Source organism: Symphalangus syndactylus, chromosome 8 (assembly GCF_028878055.3).
Source record: "Symphalangus syndactylus isolate Jambi chromosome 8, NHGRI_mSymSyn1-v2.1_pri, whole genome shotgun sequence".
Taxonomy (NCBI): Eukaryota; Metazoa; Chordata; class Mammalia; order Primates; family Hylobatidae; genus Symphalangus; species Symphalangus syndactylus.
The window spans coordinates 64,075,207-64,095,639 of NC_072430.2; the positions used below are offsets into that span (position 1 = coordinate 64,075,207).

Genomic DNA, 20,433 nt, shown 5'->3' on the forward strand with positions numbered 1-20,433 from the left:
CCATGGAAGACCATAGGTTCCTCACTAAGCAGGAAGAAGAAATCTAGAATTCATCAGAGGCCAAGTTCAGCCACAGATTCCACTAGAGTGAGCAGTGGCCAGAAATATAAGGGAATTATCTCGACACAGACCAGCAAAGACTAAAGGGGAGGCCCACAAGCACAGTAGGGACACAAGGCCCACTGCCCCTCCTCAACAAAAGGACCTGGCAAATGCCCTATATACAGAATCACCACCTTGGGGAGTAGAAGAGAAATGGAGAAGAAATCTGAAAGATTGGTAATTATTAAAAAAAAAAAAAGAATAAAAAACTGTTTAAATAATTAGATTAGACTAAGTTGACTGAATTGGACAAATTTGGGTGGTTTTCTCCTAGTATTCAATTCTTTTTCATAAATAATGATCTTATGTAGATTGCTTGAAATTTGCTTCTCACTTAATTAAGACCATGTTCTAGAGATGTTCCTAAGTCAGTACACATAGATCTACCTCATTCTTTTAATCTATCATATGCTATTCCACTCACTATAACAACTTATTTAACTAGCACTGTAAGGGAAAGAGTTCAGTTGTATCAGTTGTTTATCCTAAAATAAACAGTGCTGTAATTCTCAGCCTTGTGAACCACCACTCCTGCACCAAACTCAAGAGCTTAGTTGTCTTCCCAGCCACTATCTCAGATGATCATTGAGATTAAGGTGGTCTACCAGATCTGGCCTAGTAGGGGACACAATTTAAACTCAGGTTTTGACTCCCTGCTATTAGAAGTTGAAAGTCAACATCACCAGATAAGTCGAATAGCTTGATTATCATCATCATTATCATTGTGCTCACTCTAGGCCAGGCATGGAATTATACCTTGATCTATGTTTTATCATTTATCAGTTGGGAAATACCTGGCTAACTCAGAGCTATTGAGCATGGTTAATTAATCACATGCTAAGAGTTCAGGCAACCCTTGTCCCAAAATTACTTTCCTGACAACTTGAGTTACCCAGCTCTTTTTGGGCCATGCCTCCCATAGAGCACAAAAACAATCATCAGCCTGTACTGCTATTGCTCAACCAGTTGCCTGGGGTCCTCCAGATTACCCAAAGGTCTAGATTAAAGCAATCTCTTCTGCTGGAATAGGTCTGAACACAATTTCCAGATCTTAACTTTGGGGATACAAACCAGGCTTACTAAAATGCCTAGTATGTCCTGGATTGGCTGCTCACAGGGCTATATCGTGCCACAAGCATGGGGTACTATAACGTTTTTTAAAAGAAACACTCAACAAGATTTAAAAATAATTAATTTTAATTAAAAATAATTTATTAATTACTTGATGGCCTTAAACCAAAATAATTAAATATGTGCATTGCTTGGAAATTATTGTGATAAATAATTTTTATTAATTGCTTTCTATTAACATAAATTATGAATCATTTCAGGCAATTTGCATTTGTAGGTTTGTTTGCTTCCTGTGTGCATATTAATTTTCTATCTCAGCTATGTTAATGCTTTTAATGTATTTAAATAAATTCTTTTTTGTTCTTTTAGTTTAAAAGATTGTATATATAAAAGTAGTTTTACACCTTACTCATTGTAGTAGTTACCATTTCAAGGCACCAATTTCTATATTAGTTGTAGTAACAACAGCTGTAACAGATAACTCCCTAAATATCTGGCTTACCATAATAAAATGTGTTACTTGCTCATGTCAATTCCTAGCATGTGAGTAGAGTGGAGGTTCTACTCCAGGCAGTCATTCAGGGTCCAAGACTTTTGTAGGTTCTGCCATCTTTGTCTGAATGTCATCCGGGAATAGATGCCCAGTAGAAGGGAGAGAATGGAGGTTTCAGAGTCTTTCTGAATCAGGCCCGAAAGTGGAGTACATCAAATATGTCTCATTCCACTGGCAAGAATTCGGTCACTGGCCATACCTAGCTTGAGGGAGACTGAGAAATGTGGTTTACCTGCGGGCTCAGGCAGAAAAAGAAATTGTTTGGTAAAGAGCTAGCCAATTTGTGTCTTGCCTTTTCACCTAATAATGCCACTCCTGGACCTCTCCTCAATAACCAATCCAAAATCTAAAATGTTTTACATATACAAAGATGTCTTATAATAGTGAAAAAAAAAAAACTGGAAGCATCCTATATATGTAAAAATACTTAAATTAAATTAAATTCTAATGTAGCCATTTGATAGACTGAATTCAATGTAGTCATTTTAAAAGTTTTATTGAGCCTATGCAGAGACATTGGGAAACACTTAGACTATAAAGAGAAGTGAAATAACAGGAGAGTCCATACACTGATTATGACTATGTTTAAATGTTCACAGTAAAATAAAAGATTGTAGAAAAAGTACAAATAATTTTAAAAGTTATAATAATGATGGTCATTTAATGCATGCCTGAGATAAGCTAGGTGAAGTACTAACAACTTTAGATGTATTATCCCTAATGCTTACTACCTTGGTACCCTGCAAGATAAATATTACCTGTAGCAGCCATAGTTAGTTGCTAATAGATCTCGTGGAGAAGATAGGCCTCAACCTCATGCCCACACTAAATCAGTGGTTGATGGGGGTGGCCCAGTGGAGCAGATGTAATCTAGTTCTGACCAATGAGACATAATGAGAAGTCTGCCAGAGAACTTTAGGAAAAGGTTTCTTCCCACATAAAAGACAGAGCCTCCTTGTGAGGAGAGAATCCTATTGCCTTCACTCCTTGACTTTCTGCTTTGGCTATAACTATGTGAGGCATTATTTTGGACCTAAGGTGGTCATCTTGGGGCCATGACTTGACCAGCCTAACAATGAGAAGCCAATATTCTCAGAATAACAAAGGAACACACACACACACAAACACAAAGAGCCTGGATCCGGGATGACACTGTTGAGCTGCTCCATCAGTACCACCGTAACTTGCCCTCAGAATACTTTTTTTTTTTTTTTTCAGACAGTCTCTCTCTGTCGCCCAGGCTGAAGTGCATTGGCGCAATCTCAGCTCACCACAACCTCTGCTTTCTGGATTCAAGCGATTCTCCTGCCTCCCAAGTAGCTGGGACTACAGACGTATGCCACCACACCTAGCTAATATATATATATGCCACCACACCTAGCTAATATATATATATATATATATATATATATATATGTATTTTGTATTTTTAGGAGAGATGGAGTTTCACCATGTTGGTTAGACTGGTCTCAAACTCCTGGCCTCAAGCAATCCACCCGCCTCAGCCTCCCAAAGTGCTGGGATTATAGGCATAAGCCACCCTAGAATTTTTTTTAAGTGATATAATTTAATGTCTTTACAGTTTAAGCCACACTTAATTGGGTATTCTGTATTCTCAGCTGAAGATATTCCCAAATGATACATTATCTTTTTTTTATAGGCCTACAGCCAGCAGTGTAAAAAAGAAAACTGAGATACAAACCCATGTTGCTCTGGCTCCAAGGCACAGAACTCCCTAAGACAATACAATGAAATAAGGCCTCCCCCTTCCCCCACCCTCTGCATATGCAGTATAATTCCTTCACTGAGGAAAAAGAATTTGTGCTTTTCCTGCAAGTCATTTCCTATACAACACACACAGTTTCAGCAGCCATTGTCAAGAATATCCACTTCCCTTTCATTTCTTGTTACTCTTGGATACTTAACAATTTCTTTCACTAATTTTACAGAAGATATTTTCTGTTGCAGGTATTTCCAAAATGTCTGTAAATATTATTTCTTCTTGGCATGTCCCTTCATACATCCCTTATAGGTAAATGTTTGAGGGTGGAATGGTATTCCCTAAAACATATCTTTTTCTGGCCTTGTTTCTGACTGGGGTAAAATTATTTGGTCTTGGCAGGCTCTAAAATTAGTACTTGAACCCTCACTTTGTTCAATGCATTATATCACTATGTTCTTTGGTTTTGAAACTACGCTTTCTCCAATGCAGTTCTAAATTTTCCACTGGACATCCACTAGCTGTTTGCTGTTAGCTGTTTCCTTTAAAAAGGAAAAATTTGATACAAATTGAAAATGTCAACAAGAAGCGCATAGCTGAAATGCTAATTGTATTACTAAAGTCACCTGGAGACACATTCCTATCAAATGTGTCTTTGTAACATATGCTTCACTTTTTTCAATTTATAACTACATAAAATGAACCCCCTCCCGCTGGCGCAAGTCTCTTTTGTCCCCATTCAATTTCTACTCCCTCTTAACTAAAACAAGGAGTCAGAACACTCTGTAGAGAGGACACTATCTTACCCCTCTGGACAAAGGACGCTGTTGATTAAATGCAAGGTCTTGACCTAAGGAGATCCTTGGGAGGGTCCCATCTGAGACCATCTTTCTGATTAGGAATTGTGTCAGGCATTTTGGAGTTCTGCCATCAAATGCTGCATGGTGAGCTTCTACACATCTCCTGCCACCACCTATTGTAGCAGAGAAGCCACAGCAAAGGTCAATTTCCCAGATACAAAAATACGTTCCACTCCTGTGAAGGGCAATCAAGCTCCTGCAAGGAAATGGTCTGCAAAAGGGAGCCCTTAGGAATTCGCTTTTTCTTTCCTCTGAAACTTGAGCTTGATACATCCCTCAAGCTCAAGTTTAAAATTGTAAAGAAGAAAAACACAATTTAAATTTTTACTCTTATTTACTCACAATGAGTAAAACCCAATCGTACAGAATGAGAGAGAAAAACAAGGCTCCTACAAATTAAAATAACTTTGAAAACAGTCAAAGAGAAACAATCTAAACTAAGAATTTGGACACTCAGCTTTTAGTTTCTGCTCTATTACTAATAAAGTGTGTGTCTCTGGAGAAAATAGTTAATCTTTCTGACTAATTTGTTTTCTCATATTAAAATTATGATGATAATGATGATATAGTTGTACCCCACTTCATGGTTACGAGGTCCTTTTATATACTTTGATACAACAACCCATGAGACAATTATTATTACTGCCAGTCTAGAAATGAGGAACTAAGACTTCGAATGGTTAAATGACTGACTGAAGTTCATACAACTGCAAACTGTAAGGTGATAATCACATGTAGGTCTTCTAAGTCTAAAATCAATTGCCTTTCTACCAATCCCTATTGAGAGGAAGATCTCCAACATGATTCAAAATCTGTGATATTACAATCAAAATTCCAGGAGAGTAAGATTGAATTATTTCCGTACCTCTACAGAGACTAGGGCGTCAGTTTTCATTTTCTTATTCTTACCTGTTTCATTCTTAGGACAAAGCTCATAGAAGTTAACCGAGAATAAGCTGGCCTTCAGAAAGAGGGGATGTAACGAGAGAGCTAGAAATGACAGGTTGAGACACTATGGAATAATCTGTTGAATGATATACAAATAGAAATTTTTATGAGCCATATAATTATTTTTATTCCAGTAAATCATTCTCTTCTTGCTCCCATATGAAAGATGTCTTAAATACTTTGATTAGAGGATTTTTGTATAATTTATTTCATCTACTGTTTCATTATCCACATTTTTATCATCTCAAAAGAAAATCCTCCAGTGAATTGAACTGTGCAGCATAATCAACCACTATTACAAGTATGTTTTTCTCCCTCTGTCATTATCCTCTTGGGATATACAAAGATAATAAAATGAACTAAGCATGCTTTATAATTTCCCTGGTCTAATTTGTTACCCATTGTGAAAAAGAGAATCAGGATGTAAGATTTCCAAGAGTTGGGGAATGAAGGATTAGAAATCTCAGCGACATGGGGGGGAACTTACCTTACTTCCTCCATGAATTTATCTAATCTTTTTATATGTAAGTGTGTACATTTCCTAAAATGAATTTGAGGCAGCTTAAAGTAAAAAATACACGTAAGTTAGCCACTAAAATTGAGATTAAAAACAGCCTGTATTTTTCTCTCAGTCTTATTCATTTTGAAGGGAAGATTAGAGGATGGTCTTACATTCAAAAGCAAATAATAATAGGAACATATATCACATCCTAAATACAAACGTTAAGACCTCAGAAATCTATTACTAGCTTTAGAAAGCAAATAAGGACTTAGTTTCTCTGATACCATCATTGTTGTCATCAACTTTATAAAACAGTTTTAAGTGCCTACTTGCAGAAATCAACATACTTAAGCATTGTAGTTTTTCAGAAGTTGAATAAACATGTTCCCTATTATCATGGAACTTAAAATGTCACACTAGAAGCAGAACAGGAACATTAAACCAACCCTTAAATGGACAGCAAGATACTTAGGATAGGTCAAATGGGGTGAGGGCATCTCTTACAGGGTCATAAGTGAAGCATCCACAGATGAGCTTTGTTTTCAGGAGCTTCTTAAGTAAGGAGAAAAGAATAGCTGGGTACTTATAGAATAGAGAGTGTTTATTAAGTGGCACTGCTTAGGAAAAGATTCAAAGGCAGTGATCGAACTAGTCCAATGGTCAGTTTGGCATTGGTTAGCAGCCAGTGGAATAATCATCTTCTCTTTGCTGGTAGGGAGAAAAGATGAGGTTTAACTACAGGAAGTCTGCCCACCAAAAGACATCAGGGATCTTAGCCCAGATGACGTTATTGAAGAATGGTGGCCCTGTCCATATATCAAAAGCTTGAGGTAAGGCTGGGTGCGGTGGCTCACTCCTGTAATCCCAGCTCTTTGGGAGGCTGAGGCAGGAGGATCACAAGGTCAGGAGTTCGAGACCAGCCTGGCCAACATGGTGAAACCCCATCTCTACTAAAGATACAAAAAATTAGCCGGGCATGGTGGTGTGCACCTGTAATCCCAGCCACTCGGGAAGCTGAGGCAGGAGAATCACGAAAACCCAGGAGGCAGAGGTTGCAGTGAGCCAAGATTGTGCCATTGCACTCCAGCCTGGGCGACAGAGCAAGACTCCATCTCAAAAAAAAGAAAAAAAAAAACAAAACCTTGAGGTAAAAGGGAAGAAAAAGCAATCTGAGTTTGATAAAGATAGACAATAAAGGGGATCAGAAAATGCCACCCCAAAATATGCCACTTTGGCATAATTATTTTGAGCTGAAGGCAATAGAGAAAGAGCAGATGCAAAACACACAAACCAGAAAACTCTCCACCTATGTTTGCCTAAAAGCTGGGCATACATTCTCATTTCTAAAAATGCCCTCCCTTGCCGGGTGCGGTGGCTCAGGCCTGTAATCCCAGCACTTTGGGAGGCCGAGGTGGGTGGATCACCTGAGGTTGGGAGTTCGAGACCAGCCTGACCAAGATGGAGAAACCCTGTCTCTACTAAAAATACAAAATTAGCTGGGCATGGGGGTACATGGCTGTAATCCCAGCTACTCGGGAGGCTGAGGCAGGAGAATCACTTGAACCTGGGAGGCAGAGGTTGTGGTGAGCCAAGATTGTGCCATTGCACTCCAGCCTGGGCAACAAGAGCAAAACTGTCTCAAAAAAAAAAAAAGTCCTCCCTCCTCTCTCTTGTTCCAGGAAGAGACAAATGAGTTAATCACCAGACATAACTCTAGATCCTCATCAGCCCAGAGGTGGCACCAAGAGGAAGCTACATAACAAACCTTACTAAACAACACTTATCTTCCATTAGTTTCCCCATATATTTACCTCTCCAAAGTTTGCTGTCTCCGAAAACCTAAATCTCCTTTTCCTTTGTCTTGTCATTCTTCCACAAATTTATCGTTCCTTGTTAAAATAGTATCTAATCCCTGGGGTCTGTCTAACCACCCCTTTGAGTTATTCATTAGTGAGTTCCTCCCACATGTTTGCACACTACACACATAAATAAACTCTGTTTTCTTTCCTCCTGCTAATCTGTCTTTTGTCAGTTTATTTTGCAGGGCCCCAGTTACTGGACCTGGTAGGTCAGAGGAGAAAGGTTTTGTCCTCCCTTCCAACAAACAAATTCAGATAATTTAGTGACAACCAAATATTTGCCCAAATTTTCCTCTATACATGTATATTACCCCATTTAATTCAGTTTGTGAAAATAGATGATATAAGTTACTCTGATTATCACAATACTGATCATAAGATGGTGTAAGTCACTCTTTTTTTTGTTTGTTTGGAGATGGAGTCTCACTCTGTAGCCCAGGCTGGAGTGCAGTGGCATGATCTCAGCTCACAGCAACCTCTACCTCCCAGGTTCAAGCAATTCTCCTGCCTCAGCCTCCTGAGTAGCTGGGACTACAGGCATACGCCACCACGCCTGGCTAATTTTTTGTATTTTAGTAGAGATGGGGTTTCACTGTGTTGCCCAGGCTGGTCTCGAACTCCTGAGCTAAGGCAATCTGCCCACCTTGGCCTCCCAAGGTGCTAGGATAATGTGTAAGTCATTCTTATTACCAGAATGCCATAAATAAGAAAAGGAATAAAGTATTAATAATGTCAAATAGAATATTTGCTATAATCAGGCTTAGCAACTTAATGTGAAAATCTATTTCACTTTTTATTTTTATTTTCTTGAGATGGAATCTCGCTCTGTCACCCAGGCTGGAGTGCAGTGGTGTGAACTCAGCTCACTGCAACCTCCGCCTGCTGGGTTCAACCAATTCTCCTGCCTCACCCTCACCAGTAGCTGGGATTATAGGCATGTGCCACCACGCCCAGCTCAATTTTTGTATTGTTAGTAGAGATACGGTTTCACCATGTTGGACAGGCTGGTCTTGAACCTCTGACCCAAGTGTTCCACCTGCCTCGGCCCCCCAAAGTGTTGGGATTACAGACATGAGCCACCATGCCTGGCCCTATTTCACATTTTCAATTCAGTAATGTACAATTTAGTTTTTTTTCAAATTTTCATTACCAGACTTAATAAATAGCAATTTCTTGATTTTGTCCATTCATAATGCAAACATTTCTCTGGGAAAAATGACCTAACATGTTTTCTACAGAAGCAGAAATGAGAAAAGAAACTATTCTTGACCCTCCCTTTCTCCTCTCCCTGCCAGAAAGAAGGAAGGAAGGAAGGAAGGAAGGAAGGAAGGAAGGAAGGAAGGAAGGAAGGAAGAAAGAGGAAAGAAAGAAGAAAAGGAAATGGAAAAAAGAAAGTAATTCTTACATAAAATGTAATGAGGCTGGGCACATTGACTCATACTGGTAATCCCATCATTTTGGGAGGCTGAGGTGGATGGGTTACTTGAGCTCAGGAGTTTGGGACCAGCCTGGGCAACATGGTAAAACCCCATCTGTACAAAAAAATACAAAAATTAGCCAGGCATGGTGGCATGCACCTGCAGTCCCAGCTACTTTGGAGGCTGAGTGTGGAGGATCACTGGAGCCTGGGAAGTGGAGGTTCCAGTGAGCCATGTTCACGTAACTGCACTCCATGCTGGGTGACAAAGTGGCGTGTGACCCTGTCTCAAAAATAAAATCAAATTGAATCTAATGAGACTCAAACATTTCTGAGTATTACTTTGAAAAAATCTGAAATTTAAGAATTCTTAGCCAAGTCTGATAAAAATCCTTCAAAATTTCTGTCTGACCATAGCTTCCTATTTTCCAGTTTTTTACTCCTTTATTCAGACCTTGTCACTTTCTATTTCACACAGAGAGCTCAAATCTCACAGTCCTTCTGTCTTGATCTAATTTATCAGCAGTTTCCTTCCATATTCAGCCAAGATAGACCCAATGGATCTTCAAATCCTATGCTCTTGACAGAATTTTCAGATACCTTTTTTTCACCCACAGATCAATCCAATTATACATTGTATATTCTTCTACATGTAGCAGCCAGTTGATTGCTGACAGAATAAATGAATTATTTCCTACTGCAGCCACTTAAATGTCACTCAGAAATGCCTTTTGCCTGCTCCAGTCAGCTCACTCTCCTAATCACAGTGCAAATGTCAAAATGACCTCCCTGCTTCTACTTGCCCTCCCACACACTCTGAAAAAAGACACTTCTACTGCTTAGAGAAAACAGTCCATCTCAGCTTCAAGGGCTTCGAGCCTACAGATTTACTTACACACTCTCCTAGATTTATGCTATTTTTCCTCTTGATGGGGGCCAATTTCCTTGTGAGTGCTCTGGATTCTTATCTGCTGTCCCCTAAAGGACCTGGCTCCAGCTATCAGTCACCATTGTCTTATCCCTCTCACTTCTTCAGCTTTTTTCTCTGTTAACTCCTTCCTCTATATGTACACACTTGTTCAATAATCTCTCATCTAACAAACAATAATAAGCTAAAACAAAACATAAAACAAACACCACCAATAAAATACTTGCTTAACCCAGGAAATTAATTTTAGCTTTTGTCCTGTCTCTCTCATTTTTTCTTCATACAAAACCTGCTTGTTTTAAATAATGTTTTAAATAAATATGATGATTTATATCATCATAATAGAAATTGATTATCATTATTATTTAAATGAAAATAGAAGTGAATAGGAAAAAAGTCACCCATAGGTAAATTACCAAGAAAAATAGCAGTTAATACTTTCCTACATTCATGTACAGTTTTTCTCTTGCTGTTATCATTAAAATAATTGTAATCATAGATGTGGAGAAATAGGAACACTTTTACACTGTTGGTGGGACTGTAAACTAGTTCAACCATTGTGGAAGTCAGTGTGGCGATTCCTCAGGGATCTAGAACTAGAAATACCATTTGACCCAGCCATCCCATTACTGGGTATATACCCAAAGGACTATAAATCATGCTGCTATAAAGACACATGCACACGTATGTTTATTGCGGCACTATTCACAATAGCAAAGAGTTGGAACCAACCCAAATGTCCAACAACGATAGACTGGATTAAGAAAATGTGGCACATATACACCATGGAATACTATGCAGCCATAAAAAATGATGAGTTCGTGTCCTTTGTAGGGACATGGATGAAACTGGAAACCATCATTCTCAGGAAGCTATCGCAAGGACAAAAAACCAAACACCGCATGTTCTCACTCATAGGTGGGAATTGAACAATGAGAACTCATGGACACAGGAAGGGGAACATCACGCTCCGGGGACTGTTGTGGGGTGGGGGGAGGGGGGAGGGACAGCATTAGGAGATACACCTAATGCTAAATGACGAGTTAATGGGTGCAGGAAATCAACATGGCACATGGATACATATGTAACAAACCTGCACATTGTGCACATGTACCCTAAAACCCTAAAGTATAATAAAAAAATAAATAAATAATAATTGTAATCATAAAACAAGCAAATTCATATATTTTGATTTTTAAAAATAAAATCCACTTTTTAAAAATTAAAAGGTAGTAAGGACTCTGGCCACAACGATGCAGTGAACTTCTCCTTCAATATACTTTCCTCTGCTCTAAACACAAAACAACTAAAAATCCAATATTAAAAAAGAGAAAATTAAAAAGTGTTATCCAGTCAATCACATCAAATAAGGGATTCATGTCAGAATATATAAGGATCACCTAAAATTCAACAACAAAAACTTGATTTTAAAATGGGCCATTGACTTGAATAGGCATTTATCCTAAGAAGACATACAAATAGCCAAAAGCACATGGAAAATTGCTCGACATCACTGAACATTAGGGAAATGAAAATCAAAATCACAATAAGATGTCATGTCATGTCCATTAAGATGGCTACTATTTATTTTTATTTTATTATTACTATTTATTGAGACAGGGTCTCACTCTGTTGCTCAGGCTGGAGTGCAGTAGTGTGATCTTGGCTCATTGCAACGTCTGCCTCCTGGGCTCAGGCAATCCTCCCACCTCAGCCTCCCAAGTAGCTGGGACTACAGGTGTGCACCACCACAACTGGCTAATTTTTGTATTATTTTGTAGAGATAGGGTTTCATCATGTTGCCCAGGCTGGCCTTGAACTTCTGAGCTCAAGCAATCTGCCCGCCCCAGCCTCCCAAATTGCTGGGATTATAGGCGTGGGCCTCCACACCTGGCCAGATGGCACTATTTAAAAAAAAGAAAAAGAAAAAAAAAAATAGGTGGGATGCAGTGGCTCATGCTTGTAATCCCAGTACTTTGGGAGGCCGAGGCAGGCAGATCACTTGAGGCCAGGAGTTCGAGGCCAGCCTGGCCAACATAGTGAAACCCCATCTCCACTAAAAATACAAAATATTAGCCAGGCGTGGTGGTGGGCACCTGTAATCCCAGCTATTCAGGAGGCTGAGGCAGGAGAATCGCTTGAACCCAGGAGGTGGTGGTTGCAGTGAGCTGAGATTGCACCATTGCACTCCAGCCTGGGCAACAAGAGCAAAACTCCATCTCAAAATATTTATATATATATATATATATGAATATAGAAAAATTGGAGCCCAGAACCCTTGTGCACTGTTGGTGGCAATGTAAAATGGTGCAACCACTGTGGAAAATAGTATGGAGGTTCCTCAAAAAATTAAACATAGAATTACCACAAGATCCAGAAATTTTACTTTTGGCTATATACTCAAAAGAATTTAAAGCAAGGACTCCAAAAGATATTTGTACACACAGATTCATATCAGCATGATTCACAATAGCCAAAAAAGTGACACAACCCAAATATCTATGAATGAATACACAAACAACATGTGTTATGTTCATATAGTGGGATATTATTCAGCTTTAAAACGAAAGGAAATTATCACATGTTACAATGTGGATCAACCTTGAAGATACTATGCTAAGTGAAATAAAGCAGTCACAAAAGGACAAACACTATATGATTCCATTATACAAAGTACTTAGAGTAGTCAAATTCATGGAGACAAAGTAGAATGATGTTGACGGAGCTAGAGAGGTGCAGGGAATGGGGAGTTATTGATTAATGGGTACAGAGTTTCAGTTTTGCAAGACTAAAACAGTTCGGAAGATGAATGGTGGTAATGGTTGTATAACAATGTGAATGTACTTAATGCCACTGAACTGAACACTTTAAAATGGCTAAAATGGTAAATTTTATGCTATATGTATTTTATCATAATTTTTAAAGAAAACTAAAATTTAAAGAGGTTTAGCCAGGTTTCAGAAATGATAAATACCTCTGTGACCACACATGAAGAATAAAACAAAGCAATGAACACAATCAAACTGGCTTTGTGGGGGAGATGGGGGGTGAGGGGTGGGTGGGGGGAACCAAAAGTGATCCTGGAAGAAAAACAAACAAACAAAAAAAAACCCTGACATTCAAAAAAATATATATCCTGTCAAATGTACATTAATACCAATATTTATAACACCTTGCAAAGTACTTAATAATAAATATTATCCTCACTTTACGCATGAGAAAACAAATTAAAAGGTCTTAAGCAACTTGTCTAAATCACACACTTAGAACCAGGATTCAGACAAAGATATGGCTTACTCCATTGCCTTTTTTTTTTAACCCTATATGCAAATGTTTCTAGGGTAGGGTAGATCACCATTAGCTCATTAACTGACCCTAAATTAATAATTATTTTATTAGAAGGTTGAAAGGCCCTAGAAAAATAGCCTACATTACTCAATAAATATTTATTCAACACTTAGATTATCCCAGGCAACATTCTAGATTCTAAGACCATAGCTGTGAACTGAGATGGGGATGGGATAAAAGGAAGAAGTAAAAGAAGAGAGGAAAGAGGGAATGGAGGAAGATAGATGGTCATGGTGTACCTAAGCTGGAAGCCTTGATAAAAAGTCTATTGTGTTGACTTCTAAGAAGTTCCTATGCCAGCAACTACTTATTACCTTGACTGTGGCACCTTTCCCATATGATAAACTGTTCCTATCCTGTTTCTAGACCCACTCATCACCAATTTCCATGCCTTAGAACAAAAATCAAAGCTTCAGTGTAGTCTCCTATTAGTTGTAATTCAAGTATTAACTCATCTTCTTTCATATATCACCATCTTAAAAAGGCTCTATCAAAATGGAAAAGCCATTAAGACCCAAAGTAATGAAGTTATTAAAATAAAAAGAATGATAGATGTCAGCAAGATGGCTGACTAGAGATGCCTGACATTTTCCCCCACTACAAGAAAAGGACAAAGGCAATGAATGAACAGCTAAGATTTGACTGGAGTGTTGAAGGGAGAGCACCAGACTGTAACAGGGAACTGGAGATACACCTGTGGTGATTGGAAGTCCAGGAGGACAGCAAGGATGCAACTGGTCTCTGCAGCCTCACCTCCCACCATGCTTCCTCCCTGATTGGATCAGCCTAGAGTCAGGAGGGAATTCCTGTTGTAGGGAAAAGGTAAGCAGAAGATTCCCACCAGCCCCCATCGCCACTACAAATACAAACAGTCCTTATATAACACGAGAATCCCACAAGCCCTGAGCCCAGTTTGGACAGCTACCAGGAATTCATACAGCCACATTGCCCTGAATAAGGACCACAAGGTGTGCACTCCCACCCCTACCTACCCGCTTTGAGCCAATCTGCTGCAGCAGAGCACCATCTTGAGGCCAGAGACACCTCTGAAGAGTGTCTTGCCCTGGGGACCAGTAGCCACTGCACCTCTCCAGCAGTGGGGCTCCATCTTCATTATTCCAAGTCCACACAGGTGGCTGAATGCCACAACCCCAGCTGCAGGGAAACCAACCACCATCACTGCACTTCTAGCCAGAGTAACAGTTTGCCAGTCTTCCCTGGGGCAAACCCACCCTCAGCCAGCCAAACCACTGTGCACCCTCCCCCAAGAGGAAAAGATTCCCAAGTCTCTGAGCAGCCGATATGCCCCCAGGCCAGTGGAGTGACTATGTGCCCATGCCAGGACCTGAGAAACAGCCCCACAGTGCCCCCACCTCCCACAGACATGTTCTTGGCTTACCCAATGGCCAGTGCCCCCAATAAGAGTCTGACAAACAGCCCTGTAAGCTGCCCCTGGTAGGCACAACCCCTTAGCTGGCTGAGCAGCCTTGCACTAGCATCCCAGACCTGAGAAACTACCCCATGGGCTTCTCCAGCACACATGCCCCCAGGTCAGCTGAGCAGGTGTGTATTCACTTCCCAGGCCTGAGTAATGACTCCCTGGCCCATCCCCAGGAAACATGCCCCCAGGACAACTGAGCAGCTGTGAACCCATGTCCCTAGCCAGAGAAACAGCCTCATGGGCCATCTTGGTAGGATGCCCCCTCTGGCCAATTGAGCCCTGCTGTGTTTCACAGGCCCATGTCTCATGCCTATGAAACAAGCTTCCGGGCTACCACCCACAGAATTGGCCCCAGACCAGCCAAGCAGCTGTGCAGCTGTTCCTAGGGCTGAGAAACAGCTCCGTGAGTTGCCCCCAGCAGACATGTCACCAGACCTGCCAGGCAGCTGTGTGACTACATCCCAGGTCCAAGAAACAGCCGTGTGAGCTGCTCTTAGCAAGAACATCCTCAGGCCAGCCAAGCAATTGTATGCTCGTGTTCCTGGCTAGAGTAACAGCCCTGTGGCCCCAACACCACCAAGCAAAATCCCAATCTGGCTGGTCCATTGTGTGCATACATGCACCCCTAACCTGAGAAACACCCTGGCATGCCACACCAGCAAAGTTGCACCACCATCACCACAAATTCTCTCAGTCTAGGCCACGGAGAAACTCACAAGTGCCATTAGTATAGATTATAGCTGAAGAAACTATATGGAGACTGCACTACTATGTCCCTCTAGAACCAAGGCCAACACACCCCATTGAACTGATACACCAAGACCCATTCATACAACTAAGTCTTTCCCTATGAAACCTTCCATAAAATTGGAAGACGTGACTTTTCTGCCAGATGCATAGAAAATCAACATAGGGACATATCAACCATGAAAAAGTAAAGAAACGTGACCTCTAAGGGAAAGCAGTAATTCTCCAGTAACAGACTCTAATCATAAGGAAATATAGGAAATTCCAGAAAAAGAATTCAAGCCCTAATAATCTTAAGGAAGCTCAGTGAGATAAAAGACAATACAAATAGACAAAACAATGAAATCAGAAAAATGATTTGAATGAGAAATTCAACAAAGAAATAAATATCATAAAAAAGAACAAAAAAGAAATTCTAGAGCCAAATAATTCAATGAATGAAATTTAAAAAACCAATTGAGAGCTTCAACAACAGACTAGACCAAGAAGAAAGAATTTCAGAACTTGAAGGCAGGTATTTTGAAATAACACAGGCATACAGAATAAAAAAAGAACGAAGAAAACCTACAAGATTTATGGAACACCATTAAGCAAACAAATATTTGGCATTCCAGAAGGAGAAGAGAAGGAAAAACATAAGAACAACATATTTAATGAAATAATAACAAAAACCTTTGCAAGATTTGGGAAAAAGATGGATATCCACTTCCAGGAAGCCCAAAGAAACCCAAATAGATTCAACATAAACAGTTCCTTTCTGAGCCAAATTTGAGTCAAATTCTCGAAAGTCAAAGACAAAGAAACAATTTTAAAAGCACCAGGAAAAAAATGTCAAGTCACATACTAAAAAATTCCCATTAGACTAACAGTGGATTTCTCAGCAAAAAACTTACAGGCCAGGAGAGAATGAGATGATATTAATATATTCAAAATACTGAAAGAAAAAAAAAGCTGCCAGTCAAGAATATTTTACCCAGCAAAGGTATCCTTCAGAAATGATGGAAAAATAAAATTTTTCACAAACAAGGCATAACTAAGGGAATTCACCATCACTAGATTGGCCTTGCAATAAATGCTCAAGAGAGCCTTACATCTGAAAGTGAAAAGATGATAACCACCATAATGAAAACCTGCGAAACTATAAAACTCACTTGTAGAGCTGATAAACAAAGGAGAAGGAGAAAGGAATCAAACCTTATTGTTACAGAAAACCACCCAACCAAAAAAAATAAATAATCAGAGAGGAAGTAGGGAACAAAGGATATATAAAACAAACAGAAAATAACCAATAAAATGACAGAAATAAGTCCTATCAACAATAATCTTGAAGGTAAGTGGATTAAATTCCCCACTTAAAAGTTATAGACTGGCTGAATAGATTAAAAAAAAAAACAGACCCAAATATATGCTGCCTACAAGAAATTCACCTCACCTATAAAGACACACATAGTCTGAAAGGGAAGAGATGGAAAAAGATATTTCATGCCAATGGAAACCAAAAGCAAGCAGGAGTAGCTATACTTATATCAAACAAAACAGACTTCAAATTAAAAGCTGTAAAAAGAGACAAAGAAGGATATTATATAATAACTAAAGGATCACTTCAGGAAGAAAATACAATAATTGTAGATATATATGCACTCAACACCAGAACACTTAGATTTATAAAGCAAATATCATTAGATCTAAAGGGAAAGATAGACCCCAATTCAATAATAGTTAGGATGTCAACTCTCTAATTTTCTCTCAGAAAATCAACAAAGAAACATCAAATTCACCCAACAGCTGAATAATACACTTTTTTTTTCATTAGAACATGGAACATTCTTCAGGATTGATCCTTCAGGACAGGCAGACACATTCTGAGACAAGTCTCAGAAAATTTTTAAAAATCCAAATCATATCAAGTATCTTATCTGGCTACAATGAAATAAAAATAGACATCAATAACAAGAGGAACATTTGAAACTATACAAATACATGGAAACTAAACAACATGCTCCTCAACAACCAATGAGTGAGTAAGAAATTAAGAATAAAAATTTAAAATTTCTTGAAACAAATGAAAATAGAAACACAACATACCAAAAGCTATGGGGCTCACAGCAAAAGCAGTATTAAGGGGGAATTTTACAGTAATGAAGGCCTACATCAAAGAACTAGAAAGATTTCAAATAAATAACCTAATAATGCACATCAAGGAACCAGAAAAGGACAAACCAAATCCAAAATTAATAGAAAGAAAGAATAAGGATCAAAGCAGAAATAAAATTGAGAACAACAAAAATAAAAAAATAAAGTTTAATGAAACAAAAAGTTGGCTTTTTGGAAAAATAAACAAAATTGACAAACCATTAGGTAGACTAAGAAAAAAAGAGAGAAGACTCAAATAAATAAAATTAGAAATGAAGAAGGAGACATGACAATGGATATTACAGAAAAAGAAAAGATCGTCAGAGGCTGGGCATGGTGGCTCATGCCTGCAATCCCAGCACTTTGGGAGGCTGAGGTGGGTGGATCACGAGGTCAGGAGTTCAAGACCAGCCTGGCCAACATAGTGAAGCCCCATCTCTACTAAAAATACAGAAAATTAGTCGGGCATGTTGGCAGATGCCTGTAATCCCAGCTACTCAGAAGGCTGAGGCAGGAGAATCACTTGAACCCAGGAGGTGGAGGTTGCAGTGAGCTGAGATCTTGCCATTGCACTCCAGCCCAGGTGACAGTGCGAGACTCCGTCTCAAAAAAAAAAAAAAAAGAAAAAAGAAAAAAAGATCATCAGAGACTACAATGAACAACTATACACTAATAAATAAATTTGAAAACCCAGAGAAAAATGGATAAATTACTGGATACATACAATCTACCAAGACTGAACCAAGAAGAAATAGAAAACCTGAACAGAAGACCAAGAACAAGTAATAAGAATGAATCAGTAATAAAAATCTTCCAAAAAAAAAAAGTTCAGGCCGGGCACGGTGGCTCATGCCTGTAATCCCAACACTTTGGGAGGCTGAGGCAGGTGGATCACAAGGTCAGGAGATCGAGACCAGCCTGACCAACATGGTGAAACCCTGTCTCTACTAAAAATACAGAAATTAGCAGGGTGTGGTGGCATACGCCTGTAATCCCACCTACTCAGGAGGCTGAGGCAGAAGAATCACTTGAACCTGGGAGGCAGAGGTTACAGTGAGCCGAGATCATACCACTGCCTGGGTGACAGAGGGAGGCTCTGTCTCAAAAAAAAAAAAAAAATCAGGACCAGATGCCCTCACCACTATATTCTGCCAAACCTTTAAAGAATAATAGCAGTTATTCTCAAACCATTTCCAAAAATTGAAGCAGAGGGAATTCTTTCTAACTCATTCTACGAAGCCAGCATAACCTTGGTACCAAAACCAGACAAGGACACAACAAAAATAGAAAACTATAAGCCAATATCCCTGATGAATATAAACATAAAAATCCTCAACAAAATACTAACAAACTGAATCCAACAACACATCAAAAAGATAAACACATTATGAGCAAGTGAGATTTAGCCTAAGAACACAAGGATGGTTTAATATATATAAATCAATAAATATTATACATCATACCTATAGAGTGAAGAAGAAAAAACATATCATCTCAATAGATGCTGAAAAAATTGATAAAATTCAATATCCCTTCATGATAAAACTGCTTAATGAATTAAGTATGGAAGAAAAGCATCTCAACATAATAAAGGTTATATATGACAAACCCACAGCTAATACCTTACAGAGTGGAAAAAAGTTGAAAACTTTTCCTCTGAGAACTGGAACAAAACAAGGTTGTTCATGCACACCACTCTTATTCAACATAGTACTGGAAGTCTTAGCCAGAGCAGTTAGGCAATAGAAAGAAATATAGGGCATCCAAATTGAAAAGAAAGAAGTCAAATTGTCCCTGTTTATATATGATATCACCTTATATGTAGAAAAACCAAAAGATTGATTCTACAAAAAAACTCGCAGAACCGGTAAACTAATTCAGTAAAGTTGTGGGATTCAGAATAAACAAAAATCATTTATTTTCAGAAACAACAAACTATCTGGAAAAAAAAAAAAAACAGGAGGGCAATCCCATTTACAATAGCTACCAAAAATAATAAAATAAAATAAAATACCTAGGAATAAATCTAACCAAGGAGGTGAAAGATCTCTACAAGAGAAACCACAAAACACTGATGAAAGAAACTGAAGAAGATATAAACAAATGAAAAAGACAAGCCATGCTCACGGACCAGAAAAATTAATATTGTTAAAATGACAATACTTCCCCCAAAAAGATCTACAAATTTAACACAATTCCTATGAAAATACCAATGACATTCTTTACAGAAAAAAAAAATCTAAAATTTGTATGGGACCAAAAAAGAGCCCAAGTTTCTAAAATAATCCTGCACAAAAAAATAGCAAAGCTGAAAGTATCATAGTACCAGATCTCAAAATAATCAAAACAACATGATATAAAAGCAAATACACAGACCAATTGAATAAAATTAAGACCCCAGAAATTGATCCACGTATCTACAGTCAACAGATTTTTGACAAAGGTGCCAATAACACTCATTGGGGAAAGCACAGTCTCTTCAATAAATGATCCGGGAAAAACTGTATTATCTGTATGAAGAAGCATAAAACTAGACCTCCACCTCTTATCCTATACAAAAATCAATTGAAAACGGATCAAAGACCTAAATGTAAGACCCAGGACAATAAAACAACTAGAAGAAAATATAGGGGAAACACTTCAGGACATTAGTCTGATAAAATATTTTATAAATAAGACCTCAAAGCACAGATGACAAAAGCAAAAATAAACAAATGAGATTATATCAAACTAAATAGCTTCTGCACAGCAAAGGAAACAATCAGCAGAGTGAAAAGACAACCCCCAGAATGGGAGAAAATATT

General features: G+C 38.7%; 1 protein-coding gene across 1 annotated transcript in view; it reads right to left on the reverse strand.

The window, feature by feature from the left end:
* Positions 1 to 4,394: 4,394 nt before the first annotated feature.
* LOC129487882 (uncharacterized) overlaps positions 4,395 to 20,433 on the reverse strand; it is an 82,133-nt gene continuing 66,094 nt past the window's right edge. The window contains exons 4-5 of the transcript XR_010122365.1: positions 5,216 to 5,296; positions 4,395 to 4,419 (exon numbers count right to left, since the gene is read on the reverse strand). The gene's annotated coding sequence lies outside the window, so the exon portion shown is untranslated. The remainder of the gene's footprint in view (positions 4,420 to 5,215; positions 5,297 to 20,433) is intronic.